This window comes from Panulirus ornatus, chromosome 53 (genome assembly GCF_036320965.1).
Source record: "Panulirus ornatus isolate Po-2019 chromosome 53, ASM3632096v1, whole genome shotgun sequence".
Classification (NCBI taxonomy): Eukaryota; Metazoa; Arthropoda; class Malacostraca; order Decapoda; family Palinuridae; genus Panulirus; species Panulirus ornatus.
In genome coordinates this window covers 3,312,156-3,337,704 of record NC_092276.1, presented here as the reverse complement: position 1 = coordinate 3,337,704, position 25,549 = coordinate 3,312,156, and the positions used below count along the sequence as shown (strand labels likewise).

The 25,549-nt window shown below is 46.3% G+C and overlaps 1 long non-coding RNA gene across 1 annotated transcript in view; it reads right to left on the bottom strand.

Moving 5' to 3' along the window:
* Positions 1–25,099, bottom strand: part of LOC139765136 (uncharacterized) — a 36,863-nt gene extending 11,764 nt beyond the window's left edge. The window contains exons 1-2 of the long non-coding RNA XR_011716585.1: positions 24,935–25,099; positions 20,256–20,476 (exon numbers count right to left, since the gene is read on the bottom strand). This is a non-coding gene — a long non-coding RNA (uncharacterized lncRNA). The remainder of the gene's footprint in view (positions 1–20,255; positions 20,477–24,934) is intronic.
* Positions 25,100–25,549: the final 450 nt, after the last annotated feature.

Below are 25,549 nucleotides of genomic sequence, written 5' to 3'. Positions count from 1 at the left end.
AGATAAACTCGTAGATGAGTGCTTTTTTGATTCGAATGAGGCTGCTAAGTCCTTTATTTATACTGGCATTTTCCAGTGCCTAAAAACACCTAAAAAAAAAAAAAAAACCGAAAACTGTAACTTCATTTCCTCCGTCAAGCCCTCCTTTACGTACTTAATACTACCCATTCCAACGCCTCGTGTGTCAACCCTTCGACTCGAAATTTTTCCTTTTCTTAACCAATAAGTCTTACGTCAACACTCATTCATTCAACACACTCCATCATTATCAAATCAATACTCATTGATTCAGTCATCCCATCACCCATTATACTTAACCACAACACTCAGTGAACCATCACTTACCTTTATCTGTATTTCTCACATCAAATATACTCACTTAACAGTTTCTTACAGGAACACTTGCTGCAGCAATACCCTTCCTTCACTTACAGTCCTGTACCCTCCTTTCACTGTAACATCTGTATCTTCACTACGTTCCTGTTGTACCTTCCTACTATATACCGACACTTCTTATTGTGTACTGTAACCGCAATACCTATATATTCGACCTCTGACCCCAATCAATCAAGGGTCGAGTTATCATACTTAAGGGTCGTGCCTTGGTGCTCAGGGGTGGTCATACTGTCGTCCTCAAACTCAAGGGTTCATTCTCTTGTTCCAGGGTCACCTATATTGTTCAAGGGCAAATTATCTTGTTCAAGGTTACCTATCTTGTTCAAGAGCTAATTATCTTGTTCGAGGGTCACCTATCTTGTTCAAGAGCTAATCATCTTGTTCAAGGTTTAGTTATCATGTTCAAGGGTTAGTTATCATGTTCAAGAGTTAGTTATCATGTTCAAGGGTTAGTTATCATGTTCAAGGGTTAGTTATCATGCTCAAGTTTTCGTTAGCCACGCTCAAGGTCTATGTCATCGTGCTTACAATTAGGACACTCACCTTCAGGGTCAGTCCACATATTTCTCATGGTAAGTTATCGTGACTAATGACTCCAAAGGTCACAGGTCAAGCCACACTCCCAGCCAATCCTCTACATTGAACAGTCAGTCCCTCACACCTCGTTTTTCCTCAAATAATCCATTTCAGTTTTTCCATGGTTAATAACGTGACCACATCATAACATAATGTGACCACATCACAACATAATGTGACCACATCATAACATAATGTGACCACATCATCATCACAACATAATGTGACCACATCATAACATAATGTGACCACATCATAACATAACAGCAAATCTGTGCTTGCGTGTTTCTCAAAACCAGAAAATTACAGCAAAAGAGGTCTAACAACTTGAAAAAAAAAATATATATATATCATGTAGCGGGAAGACCTGAAGACTCTGACAGTCTCGAAGACTTTGACGATCCCGAGAAAAATACTTGATGACCTCAATTTTGATGGAGGGAAGGAGGGTGGAGGTGGTCATCAGGTCGCCAAGACCGAGAACCCTCTGCTATACCACTTCTCCTATGATATTTTCAGCAGGAATGTACCTTAGATCTCTAAGACAATCTTGGGTTATCTACTCCGTTTCTGTACATCAGGGTCGCTTACGTGCAGTTGTTAAACAAAAACGCGATGCTCAGCAAACTCGGCTGACAAAAATCGCCACGTCCGACGCGAACAGCAACGCGTGGTGGAAACTGAAGAAGAAGCGTCAAGAGTGTACTTACTCATGCTGCGTCCTCGGAGTGTTCAAAATCTTGAATGCAAAGGACAATGAAAAAAAAAATTACAAGCGCCTGTGCAAAATGCTCGGAAGAAATGAAGGTCCAAATTCGCCATGCTTCTTTATAGCTCTCGCAATATGGGGGCAAATGACACGAGCAAAGGAAATAATTAATTGAATTAATTATGAATTATTAGTCGTATATAAACATCATTAGTCGTATATAAACATCATTAGTCGTATATAAACATCATTAGTCGTATATAAACATCATTAGTCGTATATAAACATCATCAGTCGTATATAAACATCATTAGTCGTATATAAACATCACTGAGACAAGACGTGCGTGAAGTCGTAATTCTGAATAGATCTCAGTAGGTTGGGTCGGCTCTGGGCCCCAGCAGGTCCGAGTTTGTCCCGATCGAAAGCTGTTGTTCTCTGAAGCTATTCACGGATTCGGTCTTCTAATTGAATCACCTCAGGAGGGAGCGAGCCAATCAGGCCGTGCCTGACTCACGGATAACATCCTCTCCCTAGTTCTACAGGAAGAAATCATTACAAAACTCCAAGGATGAGAGGAGAAAAGAAAATAGAATAAAAGGAAGGAGTCTTCATAATAATGGGTCACCATGGCGCGAGGGGAACGTCGCTTGACACCTAGATGGTCACTTGACATCTAAGGTCACTTGACATCTAGGGGGTCACATGACAAGGAGGGTTACCTTGGCAACAAAAGGTCTTGACAAGGAGGGTTACTTGATATTGAGGATTACTTGGCCTCGAGTGTCACTTGACAACGAGTGTCACTTAATGCCGGGGGTCGCGAACACACGGCCGAACTGGTCATCAAAGGTCATTTTGACATGGGTGGGGGTCTACTGACACCGGGGGTCACTTGACACAGGGGATCACTTGACACAGGGGGTCACTTGACACAGGGGGTACTTGACACGGGGCACTTGGCACAGGGGATCACTTGACACAGGGGGTCACTTGACACAGGGGTTCACTTGACACGGGGGGCACTTGACACAGGGGATCACTTGACACGCGGGAGGTCACTTGACACAGGGAGTGTCACTTGACACCATGGACTCACCTATCGTCAAAACATCTACTTCATTCCCGGAGTACAACTTGTGTGGCAGCGACAAACAACAAATATTCGTTCACGACTCAGGGAAACCATAAAAGCAGTTGTGGCAGAGAACACAGCAAGAGTTTTCTTTACTACGACACTCTACATACCGTAGTTGTGACGCGGAAAACAGAATACAATAGTTTCATTAATTCTCAGGAGAGTATTACGTCACATGTTCTCCTGTAACGAGGAGCTTTAAACGTCTGGGGAGGAGGTCTAACTAGCTTTATAAAACCAGAACAATTGGAAATTTCAGTCGAACGGCGTCCATTCCAGTCTGACCTTAACACGGAAATTTTTCTCGGACCGACAAATCAAGTGAGAGAAAAAAAAAGAGAGAAACACCGACTGGTAAAGCCCCGGCCAAGAACCGTCTTCTTGAGCCATTCACCCGCTGGAAAAATCGTTCCCAGAACTAATTATACATAAGTCAGGGGCACAAAAAGTTAATTTTTACCCATGTGACACGGGCAATAACTCCGGTACAAAGAGGGCTCTCAGGCACCCATTACATAAATATTAGCAAGGAATGTCGGCTCGTAAAGCGTCCGGCCACGAATACTAACAGGTCGGTCCGACAGGGTATTGCCACCGCCCACACACACACACACACACACACACACACACACACACACACACACACTTGTGGACTCAACCTACTTCCCTGCAGGTGTGGGTGCTCTCCACTTCTCCTTACACACCTGCAGGTACACTCCCACTCCTGTCCTCTCTCCACACACCTCCTAGTATCCCCCACCTTAGTCATCCCTGTACACCTGCAGGTACTCTCCCCTAAACCTCCCTCTATACCTGTAGGTACCCCTTCGACTTCCCTCCACACCTGCAGGTACCCATTAGTCTAGTCCTCCCTCTACACCTGCAGGTACGCCCAAGTCCTCCCTCTACACAAACAAGTACCTACCCATCCATACTCCAACAACATTGCATTTTCCTATTACCGATGTATCTCCACTTCTCCAACATCCTCCCTACATCTACATCTGTCTGTAACTTCTCCCCAATCACCAATGAATGTACACTCCCACACTCCATCTTCACTACCACTGATATTCATTTACACAGCCTATCATCACTAACACTAGTATTTGCACTACCCTCTCCACCACTACGGATATTCTCACTGCCCATCTCTCCACCACCACTGGTATTTCCACTGCACATCTCTCTGCCAATGGTATTTCCAGTATTCATCTCTACACCAGCAGTGGCATTTCCAGAGACCATTTCTCCACCAGTACGAGTATATACTCCCACGGCCCATCTCTTGACCAGCCTTGTATCTCTCCTCTCCTACCATCCACAGGGTGCAAGGCTCACCTCGGAACAACACTCTCCCTACCCACCGTACTACCTCCATATGCAAATGCGAACAACATGTCTGTGTAACATAAGAATATGAGAATAACACTGTAATTCACGTAAAAAAATAACATACAAAATGACAGTCTCATTACCACGTTTTCGCAAGACGGTTTTCGATTTAAACTCTCGGGGTATAAACTGACGGGCGTGTTTGTCCGTAACTCTAACTGTTTGGGAAATGCCAAAGGCGTCTCCCACGACAAAAGCTGACGGACAACTCGGGCCAGAAGGGAAACTCCTCCTGAGCGGCTGGTGTGGATGACAACAACGGTGCCCTGAATGGCGCGCGCGACTCTCGCTGCGGAGGAAATCCAAAAACCCAGTAGCGAGGTCAGTAGGAGGCAGGCATCCACTAACGCGCCCTCTCTACATGCCCTGGATTCATGTGAGAGGCTTTTGACGACTGTATGTCTCCTAAAATCTTGGGGAAACTAAGAAATCCTACCACGCTTCCCGAGGAGGACGAGAAAAGAGGGTCTACTAACCGACCGTCAGTACGTGTGTCTTATCGGAGGAAGATCAAAGTGCCCCGACGCGTCCTGTAGATGGGGTCGAAGCGCACTAGCATGTCCTGCATGGGGGTCTGCAATGCCCAGACACATTCAGAGAAGGGACATGAAGGGCCTTACATGTCCAATAGGGGACCTGGCAGTCCCTGACATGTCCACTGAGTGGGAGGAAGCGGCCCTGATCTGCCTAGAGACCTGAAAAAAACCTGATATGTCCTGTGAGGAGAGCCTGGGATCCTAAATGCGTCCTACGGGAAGAGGAAATAGTATGAACCTACCAAGGAACCGGAGGAAGGAGAGGGAGAACGACTTCCTCGCCCTGCAGGGGGTACTATGTCGTGGGGCGAGGCTCTGAGCACAGACCAGACCCCCTTCCTCCCTCGCGTGTCTCATTCTGAACCCAGAGTGTCTCAGTACGCGTCGCTCCAAACGTGGTAAAGTGGACAAAATAGCTCTAGGTAAAGGAGAGAACAAAGGGGGTTTAGTGAGCACAGTTCTTTGATGTTACTCTCTTGTTATTTCTTTTTTTCTTTTTATGTACGAAGTTGATTAGAAAACGAGGTGGACATGAGGTGAACGTGAGGCGAAGGTGTCACGAAGGAGAGGTGGAACTTTACCGTCGACTCCTGGCGTTCCACATGTTCCCCACGACAGTGACGTCCTCGAGGATAAGTGTACCTGGCTACAGCATTGTCATCGTGATGACCAAAATAACCTACCTTCGTAGTTCTGATTCTCCCTCTACAGTTCTTCAATGGGAAACACTACATAGAAAACTCTGTAGTTCAGTGGGTATTTTTTTTCCGTAGGGGGGTTTCCGGGGGGATTGCAATGGGGTCTCCAATGGGATTGTAATGGGGTTTCCAGGGGGATTGCAATGGGGTTTCCTGAGGTATCGCGAGGGGGTCTCCCGTGGGAATGCATGGGGGTTTCCCCCGCCTTCAAACTCCATACCCACCAGGCCCATCAACCCTCCCCCGCGCCTACACACAATCCCTCTATCACGCCCACTAACCCCCACCCACGCCTTCGAACTATCCTACACGCCCATTACCCCTACCCCACAGCCCACGTCTTCACACACTCCCTCACCCACCACGCTAAACTCCCTCTCAAACCCCCACCACACTCACGCACGGAAACCCCCCTCAAAAAAAAAAAAAAAAGTTACCCCAAGCCTTCACATAACGCACACAGATACGCGCTCGGTCCTCAACCCTCCAGCGCGGGAGCCGACGCGAGCAGCACCGTTAGGTGAGGCGGGGTCGCAGTATCGTCCCGCGCTAATGTCTCGCGTTCGAGAATGCGCTCCCCTCCTCCTGCTCCTCCTCCCTTCCTCCACGCCTGTAGCATACCCCGTTCACTCTGCTCCTCCCTCTAATTAGTAACCTTACACTCTTTATGGTCGTCGTTAACCGTAGGAAACCCCCCCGGTTCACGCTGGTTAACCGGCCTAAAATTAACTGCGGCTTTGTCCCAAATGGGTGACGCGTCACTCCGGCCGTTCGAGTCATAAATTAAGGGGGAGGTCGTCTGCGCGTCGGCCCAAAAAAAAAAAAAAAAAAAAAAAAAATATATATATATATATATATATATAATTTAAATGGACACGCAGGCGACGGCTTGGTGATTGAGGCGTGGCAGGTCTAGGGGGAAGGGAGGTGGTGCTGCCAAGGGGTGAGGGGCGAAGAAGATTTTTGGGAGGGGAGACAGCGAGCTGTGTAGCCAGTAGACACGTGAGGTATGTGTAAGAAGATGTATGAGTTTCCGCTGGGGGTGTGCGAGGGGAGGGGAGGGAAGGGGGTTAGTATGTGTATTTTACATAGGTATATGTGAATAACTCTTTGTGAAAGAGGGAGAGAGTGAGTGAGTGAGTGAGTGAGTGAGTGAGTGAGTGAGGGAGGGAGTGTGTGTGTGTGTGTGTGTGTGTGTGTGTGTGTGTGTGTGTGTGTGTGTTTGTGTGTGTGTGTCCCCACTCGTGGATTTAACCATACTCCAGCTCATTCATGGAAGCATATATGCATATAAGCCTGTCGAATTATACAATGGATATAAAACCTGCTCTCTCTCTCTCTCTCTCTCTCTCTCTCTCTCTCTCTCTCTCTCTCTCTCTCTCTCTCTCTCTCTATGACCACGATGGCGGGAATCACGTAATGGCAGCGGAACAGAGGCTGTACGAGAGAGTGTATGTGTATGTCTCTCAGTAACAAGCATTACCATCAGACATACGTAGACACATTCACCATCGCATAGTTTCACCCAGGATGAGAATGTCACACATATGTCATCCACCACAAACACACACTCACTGGAAGCTTAATGAACGAACTTAAATTCATCAGGCACGCGAAGTCGCTTTCAACACTTCAGCGTAAACAACCTGGGTCGAAATTCCCTCCCGATATCATATATATATATATATATATATATATATATATATATATATATATATATATATATATATATATATATATATATAAACACCCTAACACCATAAGGTGACTCGGTGGAGCGGAACAATTAGTTAGTAACATTAGCGCAACACCCAAGGCTAGACTCCCCCCCCCCCCCCCTTGGCGTTGCTTGCCGGAAACGAAAATAATCGAGGCAAATTATAGAAAACAGAAGGGATTACGTGATGTACATTAGGATTAAGTCTCGTATGTTGCTAAGCCTAAGAGTGTTAACCTCTTGAGCGGGCCATTACTGTGACTTAAGTTTAATCTGAATCTCTTGAGCATTCAGAACGAGGATCTAACACGCTATTTCGTATTTTCACACGATGAAAATAAAAGGACATCTAACTCAAGAATAAATTAAAGTGTATCTTTTTATTATTCTGAACTTACCTTGTTAATTTCACACACACACACACACACACACACACACACACACACACACACACATAGCGTTGCTTGACCATGAGTCACTGCGAGCCAGCCCGGGACCGAAAACCGCAAGGGTTCGAATTCTGAGATTGGCAGTCAGCCTACACACAACCCAAGGTTTTCATCTTCTCCCCCCAGAGCTGGTCGATAAACAGCTACCTGGATTTGTGTGGGATGCGCGCGTGCGTGTGTGTGTGTGCATACATACATAGAGGTAAAGACATATATAGAAACCTTAGAGACGAAGCAACAAGAGATATAAACTCTCTCTCCGCGCGACGCAATAATCGCAATCACACAGACATAAACACGTCTGTAGCAACGTCAAACTTTCCAGCTACTGCCTCAACATCTTTCCAGCTACTGCCTCAACATCTTTCCAGCTACTGCCTCAACATCTTTCCAGCTACTAGCCTCAACATCTTTCCAGCTACTGCCTCAACATCTTTCCAGCTGCTGCCTCAACATCTTTCCAGCTACTGCCTCAACATCTTTCCAGTTACTGCCTCAACATCTTTCCAGCTACTGCCTCAACATCTTTCCAGCTACTGCCTCAACATCTTTCCAGCTACTGCCTCAACATCTTTCACTGGCAAATACGAAACATAAAAGGATACAGTAACTACCTATATACTATCAGGTTCTGTACTGGTATATAGTGTGTCATAAACCGCATAAGGGAGTACTTGGCAAGGAGAGATAATAGAAGACCTGATGGTCTTTGTCGAGATCATCTGCTGGAGGACTGTACACGGGAGGGAGAGATAATAGAAGACCTGATGGTCTTTGTCGAGATCATCTGCTGGAGGACTGTACACGGGAGGGAGAGATAATAGAAGACCTGATGGTCTTTGTCGAGATCATCTGCTGGAGGACTGTACACGGGAGGGAGAGATAATAGAAGACCTGATGGTCTTTGTCGAGGTCATCTGCTGGAGGACTGTACACGGGAGGGAGAGATAATAGAAGACCTGATGGTCTTTGTCGAGGTCATCCGCTGGAGGACTGTACAAGGGAAGGAGAGATAACAGAAGACTTGATGGTCGATAACGAGGTCACCTGCTGACGGAGGACGGTACATGGGAAGGTCAACTGCTTACAAGAAGCAGTACGAAGTAGATCGTCCAACGCGCGAAGCCCCCGGGGGGGTTTTGCCCCTGGGGTGGGTGACGGTTAGGTATGGCGGTTGGAGGAGGGGTTGGTGGGTGGAGGGCAAGAGGAAGCAGCCTTACAGCCATTTCCATGCCACAACAAAAAACGGGTATTGGTAAGGTCGCGCGTGGCACATCAGTCAAGGGGGAAGGCTCTGGCGTGAACCACAAGCCGCCTATTAGCTCGTAATCGATAGTCAGCTCAAAAGCTTATTTCCATCCCCTGCTTTAATTCAACTGACAATTTAAGCTTTCTTTACGATGTTCGAAGCATTTTCGTAAAACGTAACGGGAGACTGTGAGGTGCTATTACACATAGCTGCTTACACTTCGTTACCGTGTTTAACATTGCATGCACAGCATCTGCGTGATAACGTCCAATTTATATATATATATATATATATATATATATATATATATATATATATATATATATATGTGTGTGTGTGTGTGTGTGTGTGTGTGGATAGGCCATTCTTCATCTGTTTCCTAGCGCTACCTTGCTGACGCGGGAAACTGCGATTAAATATAATAATATCTGAATTCATTTTGTCGTTTCAAGACATTGTTGTTTATATCAACTTTATTACAAGAGATGCATAATAAATAAGCATATCTAAATACAACTCCTATGTTAAGCTACCCTAATACTAGACGAAAAAAAAAAGGGAATATTATGAAATATATAATTGGTGGACCTGTCATTATTTTACGTACGTTTTCCCCTCCAAATTTGTCATTTTGGAGCCGTAACGCGAGCCGAGTGCGAAACAAATGACTTTAAAATGACTAATTAAGGGGAGGAGTCATGATCGTTAAAGTCGCATGTGGAAGTCGTTTGACTGGTGGCGGGGAGTGGTGGAGTCAGGGGAAGGGGAGGGGAGGTGGTTGGGTGATGAGGTACAGCCTGGGGAGAGAGGGTGGTGGTGGTGAGAGGGTAGGTACAGCCTGGGGAGGCGGTGGTGGTGGTGAGAGGGGAGGTACAGCCTGGGGAGAGGGTGGTGGTGGTGAGAGGGGAGGTACAGCCTGGGGAGAGAGGGTGGTGGTGGTGAGAGGGGAGGGAGGAAGAGCTTGGGGAGAGGGGGTGTGGTAGAGTCAAGGGGGGAAGTACGGAGAGAGAGAGAGAGAGAGAGAGAGAGAGAGAGAGAGAGAGAGAGAGAGAGAGAGAGAGAGAGAGAGAGAGAGGTAGGACCGAGGGGGTTCGAACACCGACCACCACAAGCAGATGTGTAGAAATACCCGCACCTGGCTTCTTCTTTTTCCCTTTCTTTTTTGGAAGGCGTTTAAAAATCTCGTTGTTTGCACCAACATGATTCAGAGGGAATATTATTACCACAACCTTTTCACCACAATATCATGAACATCGTGAGTCTATAAATACGTTTCCACGCTTAAGACTTTAAAAAAAAAAATAATTTCCTCACAAGTACCATAGATTGTTTTTTTTTCATCTATATTCTATGGATACTTCTCTTCGATCAATAAACAACGTATACAGTGGCCCAATTTAACGACCCATTACTCACGAAACCTGAAGTAATGGCGCGTTTGAAAAAATGTTTAAAAAAAATCAGTTTCGGAAACAAGGTCATGAAGTTCTTAAAATTGTGGTCCAGAAGTTGAGACTTGTGGTCGTTTAAAAAAAAAATTTTTCTTTTTTTTCAGCATATTAAGGCAACACTTGCCCCCCCCCCCCCCCCACCCGGCTTGTTCGCTCCTCGCGTACCTTATGAGCCAGGAGACACATCATCATCATCTGCCGACCTTGACCCCTGTCTGACCTGACCTGTGACTAATAATTCATCCACCCTCTTTCCTGACCACGAGGCAGAGCGTCAGCCACAATGACCCGCTCCGAACTAAACGACTGAAACTTCTCCCTGACCCTAAGATAACATGCACTTTATTAATATATCTCCGTACAGTATAACCTTTCTGCCGTTTTCTTACTATCACTGAGTCTGGAGTTTCAACGGTATCTTAACAATGAGAGCTTAACACCATAACGAATAGCCTTTCTGAGGGTGGGCCAAACCCAGCTGATTTAAAGAGCTCATTGGCGCTCACTATGCTGTGTTAGAATCATGTTTACAGTAGGCTTAACAAGCGATATATTTGACCCCTGACCCTCAAAATGTCAAATCAAAGGTCACGCCGTCGTAGCCAAGGGGGTCGTAAAGCCGAGGTCAAAGGGTCGTATATGGCTGTGTTCAGGGGTGATTCAAATCATCCCTTCTGCACGTGCTTTACCTCGGCCCTCTGATGTCATCAATCGACGAGGACAATATAGCGGGTTCGCTAACCTAAGCACCGAGAAATTCCGCACCAAAATAGGATAAGGCTATATGGAAATCACTTTGATACGCGCAGCGGCCATGTTTGCTCACGGTGACAGGGATACACTGCTCTTTTCTCCAGTCTAATTGCTCTCCTAAAACAGTCACTTCACCCCCTCTCCCTCCCTCAGCGGCCCGACCCTGGTGATAACGGGCCCAACTAACCATTGTAAACAAACCGACGCGAACACCGTTACAAATCTCCCCGCCATTAATGAGCATCCGTTTCAAATCTTTAAATGCACCATAAGAGATGTCAGCCAACAATGTGGTAGAATATTTAACTAACCAAGTGCTGCGGTGAGCACGTTCTGGGCTGATTCCCACGTGACCACGTAGGAGCAGACCCCACACCGTGAACCCGCAGGGCCGAACCCTACGTGACAAAATGTTGGCAACTCTGACAGCCATGAAATATCACATGAACAGAAATAACAGATAACAAAACATAACATTATATGGACAAATAGAGTCACAAACATGAGTGGGCAGGTGCCTCACAAGTACATAAAGTCATAAGACATATGTTGCCGATATCAAATCATGGAAAAGATATAGTTGTTCCAAAGAACAGAAAACGGAACCTTAACGCATAAGTGCGTAACGTCACATAAAACAAGTGTCGCCATAACTTTAACGCTTCTCTTAACTCACAAGTACAACCTAAATGCTGTGTCAATACTCACCTACTATCAATATCTCCCAACACCAATCAATTCAAGGTTCATACTCTCAAATAATGATGAAAAGATTACGGAGTCACATACTCCCCCCGTCCACTTCCGCGCCCTTGGGTATGATATGCTCACGCCGCCCTGTAACCCATATTACGCCGCCGCAAAACCTAGTTCCTGACTAAACCTTCTTTCAACGGCCGATGATCAACTTGCATCAGTCCACGCTACAACAGAATCTTTTCTGCTACATATTTCGAAGCAAATTTGAACTCTAATCTCACATTACCGGTTATATTCATCATTTGTGACATATATTCCTCCGCGTGTAATTGCGCCAAATCTTCAAATGTCGCTCATCAGAGGCATCGCATCTTTCGAAACCTATACACAAAAGAACATTTAAAAACCGGCACATATATATATATATATATATATATATATATATATATATATATATATATATATATATAAATCAGACGTGATATAAAACAAATCCTTATCACAAAACCTGTTTAAACGGAGTTTGTGCAAAGTGAATTTCACATTGATGGTGATCTTGTAAAAGGAGGGAACTACCTCAGACCTTCATTAGGGAGATATTACAACTGATGTTATACAATTTAAATAACCCTGTGGGGAAAGAGAAAGACAACAGCCTAGTGGACACAAGGAGAGAGAGAGAGAGAGAGAGAGAGAGAGAGAGAGAGAGAGAGAGAGAGAGAGAGAGAGAGAGAGAGAGAGAGAGGCGTCACTAAGAACACAAAATGATGATGTTTGAGAAATGGATGGAAACATGAAGACCAGACGACGGAAACAATTATGAGCTGGCACGCGGGTGAGGCTGAAAAAGAGTAATGCCCAAAAGACTCAGTCATGGTTGAAAATTGGAAGACTTGGAAGAGCAGGTGTTGAGTACCACCTAATTAACAATATACAATAAAGCGAGAAAAAAAAATAAGAGAAAATTTTCCTGTAGCTCCAACTAACAATGTCACCGAAGAATCAAGATGAAACAGACTTACAAACAAAATACATAGAGAACCAATTTGAGATGCACGTCAAGTTTTGAGATCAGGTCAACGTACCACAGGAAAAAAAATCCTGTAGATAACTTAAACCCAAGCCCGCCAGGCGTCAAGCGACCAGCAATGTACCAAGAAGAAGAAGGAAAAATACCCAAAGAAGAACTTCAGGGAAGCGCCGAACACCTGAAGAGTCTCCAGGTCGGGGATGGGACTCCAACTGGTGTTCTCTCGTAAAGTGAGTGAGGGGGTTGGGGGTTGGGGGTTGGGGGGAGATGGCGTTGCCTGGGTGCAACGCTTGGGTGGGAGACGAGACAGCTACCTCCTAGAAAGAGTGGAGACACGTTCAGCAATTTGTCCAACAGGCGAGCAAAGGGTAAGACTGAACGCCGTAAATTAAAGAGAGGGGGATATCTGTGATGGTTCACACTGAGTATGATGTACCAGAGAGAGAGAGAGAGAGAGAGAGAGAGAGAGAGAGAGAGAGAGAGAGAGAGAGAGAGAGAAACATTATCGTAATGAACAAGGATGGACTCAGTAGAGCGGTGGGTAACGCGGCTTGAAACCCAGGGAAACGAAGGGTTTATCTCGTCTCCACTCTGGAAAATTATCGTCGAAACAAGTTGCAAGTGGAGTAGGAAACATACCTGAATATTTCAGAGAATCAGAGAGTCTGTGTGGGCAAATAACTGTGGGTAACATTGTAAAGTGGATGACTGTAGCCACAAAAACTCATCGGATCAATAACCATGCAAGACAACCGTGAATGCAGCGATAATACAGGAGTGGGAGAGACTCTGGGGGGTTCCGACAGGGAGGTGTGCTGTCGCCTCATCTGTTTTTGGACTGTGTACAAATGCTTGAAGCAAATGTGTTAAAATGAAGATAGATATAATCGATTACTGCAGATAATGCAAGCTTTTGGATAACATGAGTTCACGGGAGACCTAATTCCAGGGAACAGTTACCGGACGGAGTGAAACCTTGGGGAGATAAACGAGCGAAGATAAGTGAAGGAAAAGGTGAGGTCCTGGTCTGTTTGGAGGAACCCCGTGCTCAGTTTCAAGCGGATCGTTAATGATCACGAACTGAGGCAGGTCCAGAAGGTCTGAATACGTGGGACTCAACCCTGATGAGAAGAAGACAAGCTAGTTCAAGCTCAGGAGTAAATGTGATGGCTCTAGCGGAGATCTTATATATATATATATATATATATATATATATATATATATATATATATATATATATATATATATATATATATATATATTATTATTATTATTATTATTATACTTTGTCGCTGTCTCCCGCGTTTGCGAGGTAGCGCAAGGAAACAGACGAAAGAAATGGCCCAACCCACCCCCCATACACATGTATATACATACGTCCACACACGCAAATATACATACCTACACAGCTTTCCATGGTTTACCCCAGACGCTTCACATGCCTTGATTCAATCCACTGACAGCACGTCAACCCCGGTATACCACATCGCTCCAATTCACTCTATTCCTTGCCCTCCTTTCACCCTCCTGCATGTTCAGGCCCCGATCACACAAAATCTTTTTCACTCCATCTTTCCACCTCCAATTTGGTCTCCCTCTTCTCCTCGTTCCCTCCACCTCCGACACATATATCCTCTTGGTCAATCTTTCCTCACTCATTCTCTCCATGTGCCCAAACCACTTCAAAACACCCTCTTCTGCTCTCTCAACCACGCTCTTTTTATTTCCACACATCTCTCTTACCCTTACGTTACTCACTCGATCAAACCACCTCACACCACACATTGTCCTCAAACATCTCATTTCCAGCACATCCATCCTCCTGCGCACAACTCTATCCATAGCCCACGCCTCGCAACCATACAACATTGTTGGAACCACTATTCCTTCAAACATACCCATTTTTGCTTTCCGAGATAATGTTCTCGACTTCCACACATTCTTCAAGGCCCCCAGAATTTTCGCCCCCTCCCCCACCCTATGATCCACTTCCGCTTCCATGGTTCCATCCGCTGCCAGATCCACTCCCAGATATCTAAAACACTTCACTTCCTCCAGTTTTTCTCCATTCAAACTCACCTATATATATATATATATATATATATATATATATATATATAGTACGACCTTCCTTGACGTCAAGATGTGAATCACGGATCTGAGACTCCAAGACGAGACATCGACTTAAAGCACTGGAGGTGAAGATGAAGACACGAGAAGGCAGCACCCAAGTTACCGACTCGTGTGCCCGGGCAGGAAGGGAGAGGAGGAAAAAAGGCTGGGAGCGAGGGCCGTCTGAAGAGCAAGGTCCGTGGCCAGGCTAACGAAGACCACGAGAACCTTCACCAATAAAAGGCCAGGTTATCCGGGGGAGACGCACGGTACATGTGGCTCCTCCAGACAACAGATATCCGGACGTGAAATTGACTGATGGGGGTAAGTACCGCGGGATCACAATGCCCGAGTGGATTACTTTTATGAACGCGAAGATGTGGAAACTTCGCTACTCTGTGATATTGGCCCACTGAGCATGACGCTACGACCCTTGAGCACGACGGTACGATCCTTGAGCACGACGGTACGACCCCTTAGCAGGACGGGACGATCCCTGAGCACGTCGGTACGATCCTTGAGCACGACGGGGCGACCCCTGAGCACGACGCTATGACCCTTGAGCACGACGGTACGATCCTTGAGCACGACGGTACGATCCTTGAGCACGACGGGGCGACCCCTGAGCATGACGCTACGACCCTTGAGCACGACGGTACGATCCTTGAGCACGACGGTACGACCCCTTAGCAGGACGGGACGATCCCTGAGCACGTCGGTACGATCCTTGAGCACGACGGTACGACCCCTGAGCACGACGGGACGATCCCTGAGCACGACGGTACGATCCTTGAGCACGACGGTACGACCCCTTGAGAACGACGGTACGACCCTTGAGCACGATGGTACGACCCTTGAGCACGACTACGACACTTGGAAACGTAGATTTGACCTTTGACCTGATCCTCGAGGGCCAGGTCAATGGCTGGGTCATTGTATCCGAGACTGACACCGTTTTCTGATCAAGGATCGTACCTTCTTGTTCAAAGGTCGTTTTATCGTGCTCAAGGGTAGTATCGTCGTACTCAAGTGTCGTAATGTGCTAAACAGTCGTTATGTTCGTACTCAAGGGTCGTAACGTCGTGTTCAAGGGGGTTACGAACTAATAAGAACGGAAGCTGAGTCAGTCTTTAAGGTTTTCGGTTCCCATCTAATGACCATTTTACAGACAAAGTCTGTTGATTACGGATAACATTTCCGTGTACAGAAGTGCATTGCGTTTCTATGTACGTTTCTAGTTCCCAGTCCACCTTGACCTATAGCGACAAAATCGAAAAAAAAAAAAAAAGTCCACTTCTGTAAGTTAAGGCAATAGTTCGTCCGGATTACAGAACAATTCGTCCGGATTACAGAACACTTCGTCCGGATTACAGAACACTTCGTCCGGATTACAGAACACTTCGTCAGGATTACAGAACACTTCGTCCGGATTACAGAACACTTCGTCCGGATTACAGAACACTTCGTCCGGATTACAGAACACTTCGTCCGGATTACAGAACAGTTCAACCGGATTACAGAACAGTTCGTCCGGATTAATGAGCGACTCATCCGGATTACTGAACACCTCGTTTGCATTATCGTACAGTCAGTTCGTCCGGATTACTTGTTGTAAAGGGTTCATACATCGCCTGGGGCCTTCTCTGAACCTCAAGGTAATTAGAAGTATTTACGGGGTCATCAGACGTAATTTGTGGAATGGAGGGAGGTGCTTCGGGGACGAAAGGATCGCGCGATGTATGTTTCCTGTCAGGGTACGCAAGCACTTCACAACACGTATAATCTGGTGCCATAATTAAGACATTAAGGACCACGCCCCGATATCCATCACGTGTTTACCACGACGAGGCTAACGAGTGCAAGAAGCGACGACTCCCGTAGTAGCGCGCCCACATCAGAAGTGGCCACGCTGCCGCCCCTCCACCCTGACAGCTCCTCCTCCTCCGACAACGGCGCCCGCCCAGCAACACCTCCGGTCAGTCAGCGCCCACTGAAGAAGGCGCCTCGAATGACCACACGTCGGGAACGTCGATAGTTCGTTGGGGGGGTCGGATGGGTGTGTGTGGGGGGGTGTAGTCGGCTTCACACATGCCGCGTCCGGGGGGGGGAGGAGGAGGGGGAGGGAGGGAGGGGGGGATGGCCGTAATTATCGCGCGCTCCGCCACTAATGAGTGACGACCGTATTACCTAAATGAGACACTCCTAAATACTCTCGACCGTCGCCGGGAAAAAAAAAAAGAATTAATAAAAATTTCTGCCCAGGAGACAGCTGGGGGGGGGGGGGGGGCGGAGGTGGCGTCTGCTCCTGGCGCAACCTCGGCCCACGCGGGAAACGGCCATCAAGTATGAAGGGGAGAAAAATTAAATATTCCAATACCATGTCGTGTGGCTACGGTACAGAAGCGGTCGCGACCGCTCGGGGAAAAACAAAAAATGTTTTGAATAAAACATATCAAATATTATAAGGTTACAAAGTCACTGTAACTGGAGAGAGAGAGAGAAAAAAAAAAAAACGCTTGTTACACAGCAGAGAACATATGGTAAATGTAGCGAATGGTGGCGAGGGGGGGGGGGGGAAGAAAGAGAGAGAGGGAGACAAACACACATCTTTGGGCATCACAAAACAACCCCCCCCCCCACTCCCCCCCCCTTAAGGAGCGACCACAGTGTTAAGAGAGAAAAAAAAAATGAGGAATTAGTGAGGGGGGGGGGGGGGGAGTTAAGGCCGAGCGAGCGACGCCAAGGATGACAGATCGGGCCAGCCATGAAAGGGTAGGGGGAGGAGGAGGAAGGAAGCGGGGGTGGAGGCCAGGGAGGAGGTCAAACAAGGCTGTCCCTCTAACAACCCCCCCCCCCCACTCCCTCACTCCCTCCCCCCCGCCCCCCCTCAAGATCTATCCATTGTCCGCGTTCGATTCCGTCAACACGAACCATATATTTCAGCCCGGGACGATAATGCGTTTTCTATCACGCTTATCGACATGTTCAGACGCGGACATATGACCTGAATCTCTCTCTCTCTCTCTCTCTCTCTCTCTCTCTCTCTCTCTCTCTCTCTCTCTCTCTCTCTCTCTCCCAGGAGGTTATTCATCGATTTTCGGACGGGCACTAATTCATGACGGGGGTTCCTCCTCCTCCTCGCCGTTTTCATCCCAGTCCTCAACTCGTCAAATCCTCCAGCGTCACGACCTGATGATGTCTTAACTGGGCTCCGTCTGGCAGATACACTGGGCTCCGTCTGGCAGATACACTGGGCTCCGCCTGGCAGATACACTGGGCTCCGTCTGGCAGATACACTGGGCTCCGTCTGGTAGATACACTGGGCTCCGTCTGGCAGATACACTAGGCTCCGTCTGGCAGATACACTGGGCTCCGTCTGGCAGATACACTGGGCTCCGTCTGGCAGATACACTGGGCTCCGTCTGGCGGATACACTGGGCTCCGTCTGGCAGATACACTGGGCTCCGTCTGGCAGATACACTGGGCTCCGTCTGGCGGATACACTGGGCTTCGTCTGGCAGATACACTGGGCTCCGTCTGGCAGATACACTGGGCTCCGTCTGGCAGATACACTGGGCTCCGTCTGGCAGATACACTGGGCTCCGTCTGGCGGATTCACTGGGCTTCGTCTGGCAGATACACTGAGCTCCGTCTGGCGGATACACTGGGCTTCGTCTGGCAGATACACTGAGCTCCGTCTGGCAGATACACTGGGCTCCGTCTGGCAGATACACTGGGCTCCGTCTGGCGGATACACTGGGCTTCGTCTGGCAGATACACTGGGCTCCGTCTGGCAGATACACTGGGCTCCGTCTGGCAGATACACTGGGCTCCGTCCGGCAGATACACTGGGCTCCGTCTGGCGGATACACAGGGGCGCAGGGTGAGTACGATGTAAATTCGTCGAGTTATTTTATCACGAGACCCGCGTCAAAGAAGGCTAGGTAAAGGATAGATAAGGTGAGGGATACAACGCGTCTATCGGGAACCTGGGTAAGGGTAGAGAAGATAAGGGGAATACTGCGTCAACTGGTATACTGAATAAGGATAGACAGGACAGTGGAAATCTAACATATACAAGGAATTCCTCCCCACAAAAAATATTGGGGTACCGTTCCTCAGGCTATGTTAAACAATAACTAATGTACCTTTATCTGCGATATAACCTTATACGCTATACAGATACAGTCTATCTATACAGCTAGCTAGACCGTTAGCACCCCCCAAAAAAATATATAAGGGGTCGCGTTATTACTAAAAATCATCATACCTGAAGTAATAATTAAAACACATCAGTAAAAACAAAAGACTCGATTCCTTTGATGTGAACTATTTCACTGAGAGAATATGCAATATAAATCATTTGTACTTTTTTCCGGAATTAGACTCTTTTTTTATATGCTTTTCTGAGCCATTTTAAAGAGATGTTGCCAAAACAGAAAAGGCGAAGGACTTATGTCGCTTCATGATATGTGGTAATTTACATATATATACAAATATAAACGCACTTGATTATTTACACATATATACAAATATATACGCACTATCATTATACAATATAGTAAGACATAGGACGTAATCCATCCCTCATAACTAACCCTATTGCCCTCACAACGCACCCCCTCTCCCCTCATAATCCCCTCCCACGTCATTTCCAAACACTCAGCCCTCACAACCAACCCCCTCATGCAACCACGGCCGTCGCCACCGGGTACATGAAGGGTCAAATATCCTCGGTACAGAGTTTCAGGACCCGGTACAGCGGGTCATGAGGCAGCGGGAGGGGACAACAAAAACACTGCCCTGATGTCCAGTTGTTGAAATTAATGCTGGAACGCAGGCGTGTGGGTGCGAGAGCGGGAGGGAGTTAGAGTGTGGCCCTGTCGGACACCCTTCACCCTGCACGCTCAGGGGGGCATGCCTACCTGAGAGAGAGAGAGAGAGAGAGAGAGAGAGAGAGAGAGAGAGAGAGAGAGAGAGAGAGAGAGAGAGAGAGAGAGAGAGAGAGAGAGAGGACGCAATGAGGAAGGAGAACGAAGAATGACATCCTTGAGACAAAAGAAGAAAACAGGAAGTGATAGAATGCATCCGTGGAAGAGAAACACATGCTGGGGGTGACAACGATACAGCGGGACGACAGATAACAGACGGTCTGTGACGCGTTCTCTACTGGAGGACAGGACATGAGGAGGACAGATAAGGGAGGACCTGATGAGGACCCGATGTTCAATGACGAAGTTATCTGCTGGAGGACAGGACATGAGAAGGACAGATAACAGAAGACCTGATGGTCTGCGACAGACAGGTTATCTGCTGGAGGACACGACTCCCCAGCCTCTCCACTTACCTCCATCCACCAGTCATCCTGCCGTCCGCTTCCCTCCATCCTTCCACAAGGATCTTCGCTTCTCAAAGTTACCCCAGTGCAAATCTTCCTCCATCTTGCCCGCTCCACCTCTCATCCTATATAAAGACTTCCTACCCGCGCCCCAATTCCTCCTGCAATACCGACCCGTCTCCATCTAGGTCGATAGTCCAGTATGCCTCAGTCTAGAGGCAAGGTTGTACCTACGGAGAAACAACCTTCCATTAGAGCACTAAAAGTATACAGTGCACAACTATACAAGCATAACAATACAGCGTATCACAAAAATGTGGCAAGAAAATGCATATATATATGGATGAGGCACCAAACTTTTGATCATGAGGAAAATAAGGGCAACCTGGCATGGGTTCGAATCCTGACTGTGGCAATCAGTCCACAGTCAAACCAGCTGTTCATCCTCCCCAAAGGGCTGGTCGATAAATTGGGTGCCAGGCTTAGGCAAGGATATATATATATATATATATATATATATATATATATATATATATATATATATATATATATATATATATATATATATATATAATGGGTGTGTATGTGTGTGCGTGTGTGTGTACCAATCCTAGACAGCCAGAACCAAACCAGTTCCCGGTTCCGTTTTCTTACCAAACAACATGAATATTTAATGTTAAACAATAAATGAGAATAAATAAAACATGAAGTTACATGCTAGCCTAATGATGTATAGGGGGGGGGAAATAATTATGATACAGAAGCGGACTGTAATTTTCAGGGTTGACTCAAAGCTACAGTCATAATTTATTTGTGAATAATCACACGTCAGCCGGAGATTAACGGGCGTAACAAGATAATTCGCGGGATGACACATTCCCGGCAAACGATACATAATTATCGTCCAGTTTTTGCCCCGGCACGGAGGTAAGGGCGGCTGTCTGTTGTTACCAGGTTGTGAGGCGAGGCCCGTGGCTGTTCGACCGCCCCTAGCGTTGCTCCAGTCTAGGAGCAACACTTGATGTTAAGACGAACACACACACACACACACACACACACACACGTGTATATATATATATATATATATATATATATATATATATATATATATATATATATATGAGGAACACATCTCCCTGCATCCTGCCCCACAACCCACACCCTCCCCCACACCCATACAACCCACAACCTCCTCTCCTCTTCCCCACCACCACCACCATCTGACTGTCTGGCTCACGGGGGATCTGATTCAATATTTTGCATTTAAATTGGGGATTAAACTGAAGCATTATGCCGGCGTGTGTCTTGCTACGGCGCGCCTCCCGCCACCACAACCCTTCACTCCCGGGAAACACCCGGCCTTTTTCTCATTTTTCTCTGCAGTATGCAAATACCCGGCCAGCTTAATGGATGGAATCATATACAGATGTAATGGCTCCGAGGAGGAAGGAAGAACAGGAAAGGAAAGAAATCAATTATAAGTACCATTCATATATATATATATATATATATATATATATATATATATATATATATATATATATATATGTGTGTGTGTGTGTGTGGACGTGTATGTATATACATGTGTATACGGGTGGGTTGGGCGATTCTTTCGTCTGTTTCCTTGCGCTACCTCGCTAACGCGGGAGACAGCGACAAAGTATAATATATATATATATATATATATATATATATATATATATATATATATATATATATATATATATAATGCAAGCCCAGGAACCATTTTTTGGACCTCCCGTAACTGTGAGGTTGCGCTGCACGCGGGAGCAGTGAGATGTTGGTCTCCTTACGAACGAGTAGGTTCTTCGTGAGACTGTATTTCCCTCCGTTCGAGAGGATGATACAGTCTCGCCGAGGTGAGCCCTCTCCCAACGGTGCAGGCCTGTCCGTTAAAACACACACACACACACACACTCACACACACACACACACACACACACACGTGACTGTCATACCCACCCATCCAATTCTGCAATTCTCGGCCGAATGGTTACCTAAGTTCAATAATTAACCGTTCATCATCATCAACATCAATCATCATCATTATCCATCATCATCATTAATCATCATCATCAACATCATCATCATTACACTGCCATCATTAACTAGGGCTCGTATCAACACTACACTGAAGCAATACACTATTCGTTCCTTCTGTGTTGCTGACCTTAGGAGAATCACTTGGTAATTAGCCGTTCTCATGACCGACATAAACATATATATATATATATATATATATATATATATATATATATATATATATATATATATATATATATATGTGTGTGTGTGTGTGTGTGTGTGTGTGTGTGTGTGGGTGGGTGGGTGGGTGGGTGATATACACACTCGCCACCGAGACACAAGTCGCACTGGAAGACGTAAGCAACGCGGAAACACCGCACGAATCAATTCGAATCCACGGAGGCTGAGAGCTAGCCAGCTGTTCTGCTTACCCTCGAGTCGTCTGATGTCAACACCTGCTGAGCACCAGCGGCATTAAGGAAGACCCACACACACACACACACACACACCATCGCTCACCACGTCACACCGTCACGTCTCGCTAAGGAGGGGAAAGGGGCTACTAAGAAAGACATTTACAATCTACAAAGGAGTTTTTTTTTTTTTATTCATTTTAGAATTGTGGTGAGAAGGAGGAGGAGGAGGAGGAGGGGGGGACGCTGGCTGGCTGGCCCGTACCCTCGCGTCACTGCGGGACGACGCTTATGAATATTTAGATTACTTGTCACTCTTAAGAATACGACTCCAACAACCCCCACTCCCCCCTCCCTCCTCCAACCCCCCCACCCATGAAAAAGAAAAAAAATGTTTATTCATAAGAGATGCTTAAAGTCTTCTGTGGTTGGCTAGGGAGCAAGTGTGACCAAAAAAATATTATTTTGTAAGGGTGGGAGATGGTTAACGAGGCATCTATGAGCACCGTACATATATATATATATATATATATATATATATATATATATATATATATATTCCTATGAGTCCACGGGGAAAATGAAACACGAAAAGTTCCCAAGTGCACTTTCGTGTAATAATCACATCATCAGGGGAGACACAGGAGAGGAATATAACAGTCAGTTGATATACATCGAAGAGACGATGTATATCAACTGACTGTTATATTCCTCTCTTGTCTCTCCCCTGATGATGTGATTATTACACGAAAGTGCACTTGGGAACTTTTCGTGTCTCATTTTCCCCGTGGACTCATAGGAATATCTTGATCACGCGCAAAATTGTGATCCTTTCCAACATATATATATATATATATATATATATATATATATATATATATATATATATATATATATATATATATATATATACGCATGTGAACTGTGGCCCTGTGTGACTGATGGTGGTGTGTTGCGAGGGGGTAAATATATGTTTACGGGGGAAGATGATATGTTAAGGTGGGGTGGGGGGGGAGAAACTGAAAATTTACAGCGGGAATAGAAATGTTAATCTCTATACCTAACCTTCATTTTAGGTCAGTCAAATCAAACTCATTTCTCTTCTTTTTTTTTCTAGACCAGAAATAGTGAGAGATTTTCGACCACAATTCATTTCTCCATTTTCCCAAACTGACGGATGACGGGACACCAACCAACCCCCAGCAGAGGGGGATCAAAAAGACTGAATGTGACACGTCGCCTCCGCCCTCTCACGTGACCCCCCCACACACACAGACACACACACACAAACAAACGTCGGACGTGCTATACTCCCTTGCCTACGGCCGGCAGCAGCAGCATGATACGCACACACACCCTCCCCGCGAAGTCATTAATCCGATACAAATGGGCGCCACATTTGGGTCTAAAAGTTACCGGGAGGCGGCCATGGAGGAAAGGGATTTAAGAGTCCACTAAGGGGGTTCATTAATCTAAGAGCTCCCGCTAGAATTACATGTATATACATATGGGCATTAGATCCGTCTATCACCGATGCTCCGCTTGTCGTTCGAACGAAGACAAAACGGTCGCGCCGTTTACTGCCAGTCGCGACTAGGATAAAAGAAATGAGCTTCGGGGATACAAAGGGGATCCAGCACGCCTTTCACAAGCCGTCACACTCCCATTATTTGCCAATCTGCCGCTGGATCCCGTCCTGATCCCCCAGGCTGCAGCGACCCTGACAGTCACGGTAAATACGACAGATTTGCAGATCTTTACAAATGGCATAACATGGCAACCTTATACCACTGAAAAACATTGATAGAAAATATATAAATCATTTACATATATATATATATATATATATATATATATATATATATATATATATAATAAATAAGTGGAAATTATACTTTTTAACGACCATTTTACCATAACAAAACAGTTTGGGCCCAACACGGAACCTTATCAAATGGTATCAGAATGACAGACAGGGCGAGAAAATACATTCGCATCTGATGTGTTCCTTATATATATACTTATACTTTATGCCCCAGGAGTCCCCTGTATCCTCATGACACTCGTACAGCACTCAGGAAGTTGGCCACGTCCACCGGTCTGGACCACCAGGTCATGAGGTAATGTCATCTGCATGTGTGTGTGTGTGTTCGTCTATGTATTTCTGTCTCGCCCTCTCCTACTCTCCCATGTGTCTCCTTAACCTACCCTCTGTCTACCCTGTCTTACCTTCCTCCGTCAGGAGATGCAGACGTCCTCCAAGCTTCTCACCACTCACCTGGCGATGGCCTTGGGGTCTGACTCCCTTTGTGGGATCGGCTGGCGTTGTAGTGGACCTTCGGATGAGGATTCTTCCGCACCACCAGGGGCTCAGCTGAAGTGAGGGAGGGGAGAGTTTCCTCCGTCAGGAATCGAGGGATGCGATAGAGAGAGGTGCTACCATTACTGATATAAGTATTTCTATTGTTACATCACAGACATACGGAAACCCCTAGTCGCCTAGCTCAATGCACACACGCAAGGATGGGAAGCACACCAAACATCCACAGAAGCACCCTCAACATCCACAGAAACAGCCACATTTCGACGTTCGACCCACGACAGGAACTTTCTCCAAGTGTCACATACGAATATTTTCTCGAAAAAGGAATGTTCCTGGGAGGCTGTGTCGCCTCCTCGTAGGCTGTGCCGCCTCCTCGCAGGCTTTGCAGCCTCCTCGCAGGCTGTGCAGCCTCCTCGCAGGCTGTGCCGCCTCCTCGTAGGCTGTACCGCCTCCCTACACTCTACCTGTTTCTAACCGCCGCTCAAAACTGATATTCATTTAATAAGTTCGCCTCCCGGACA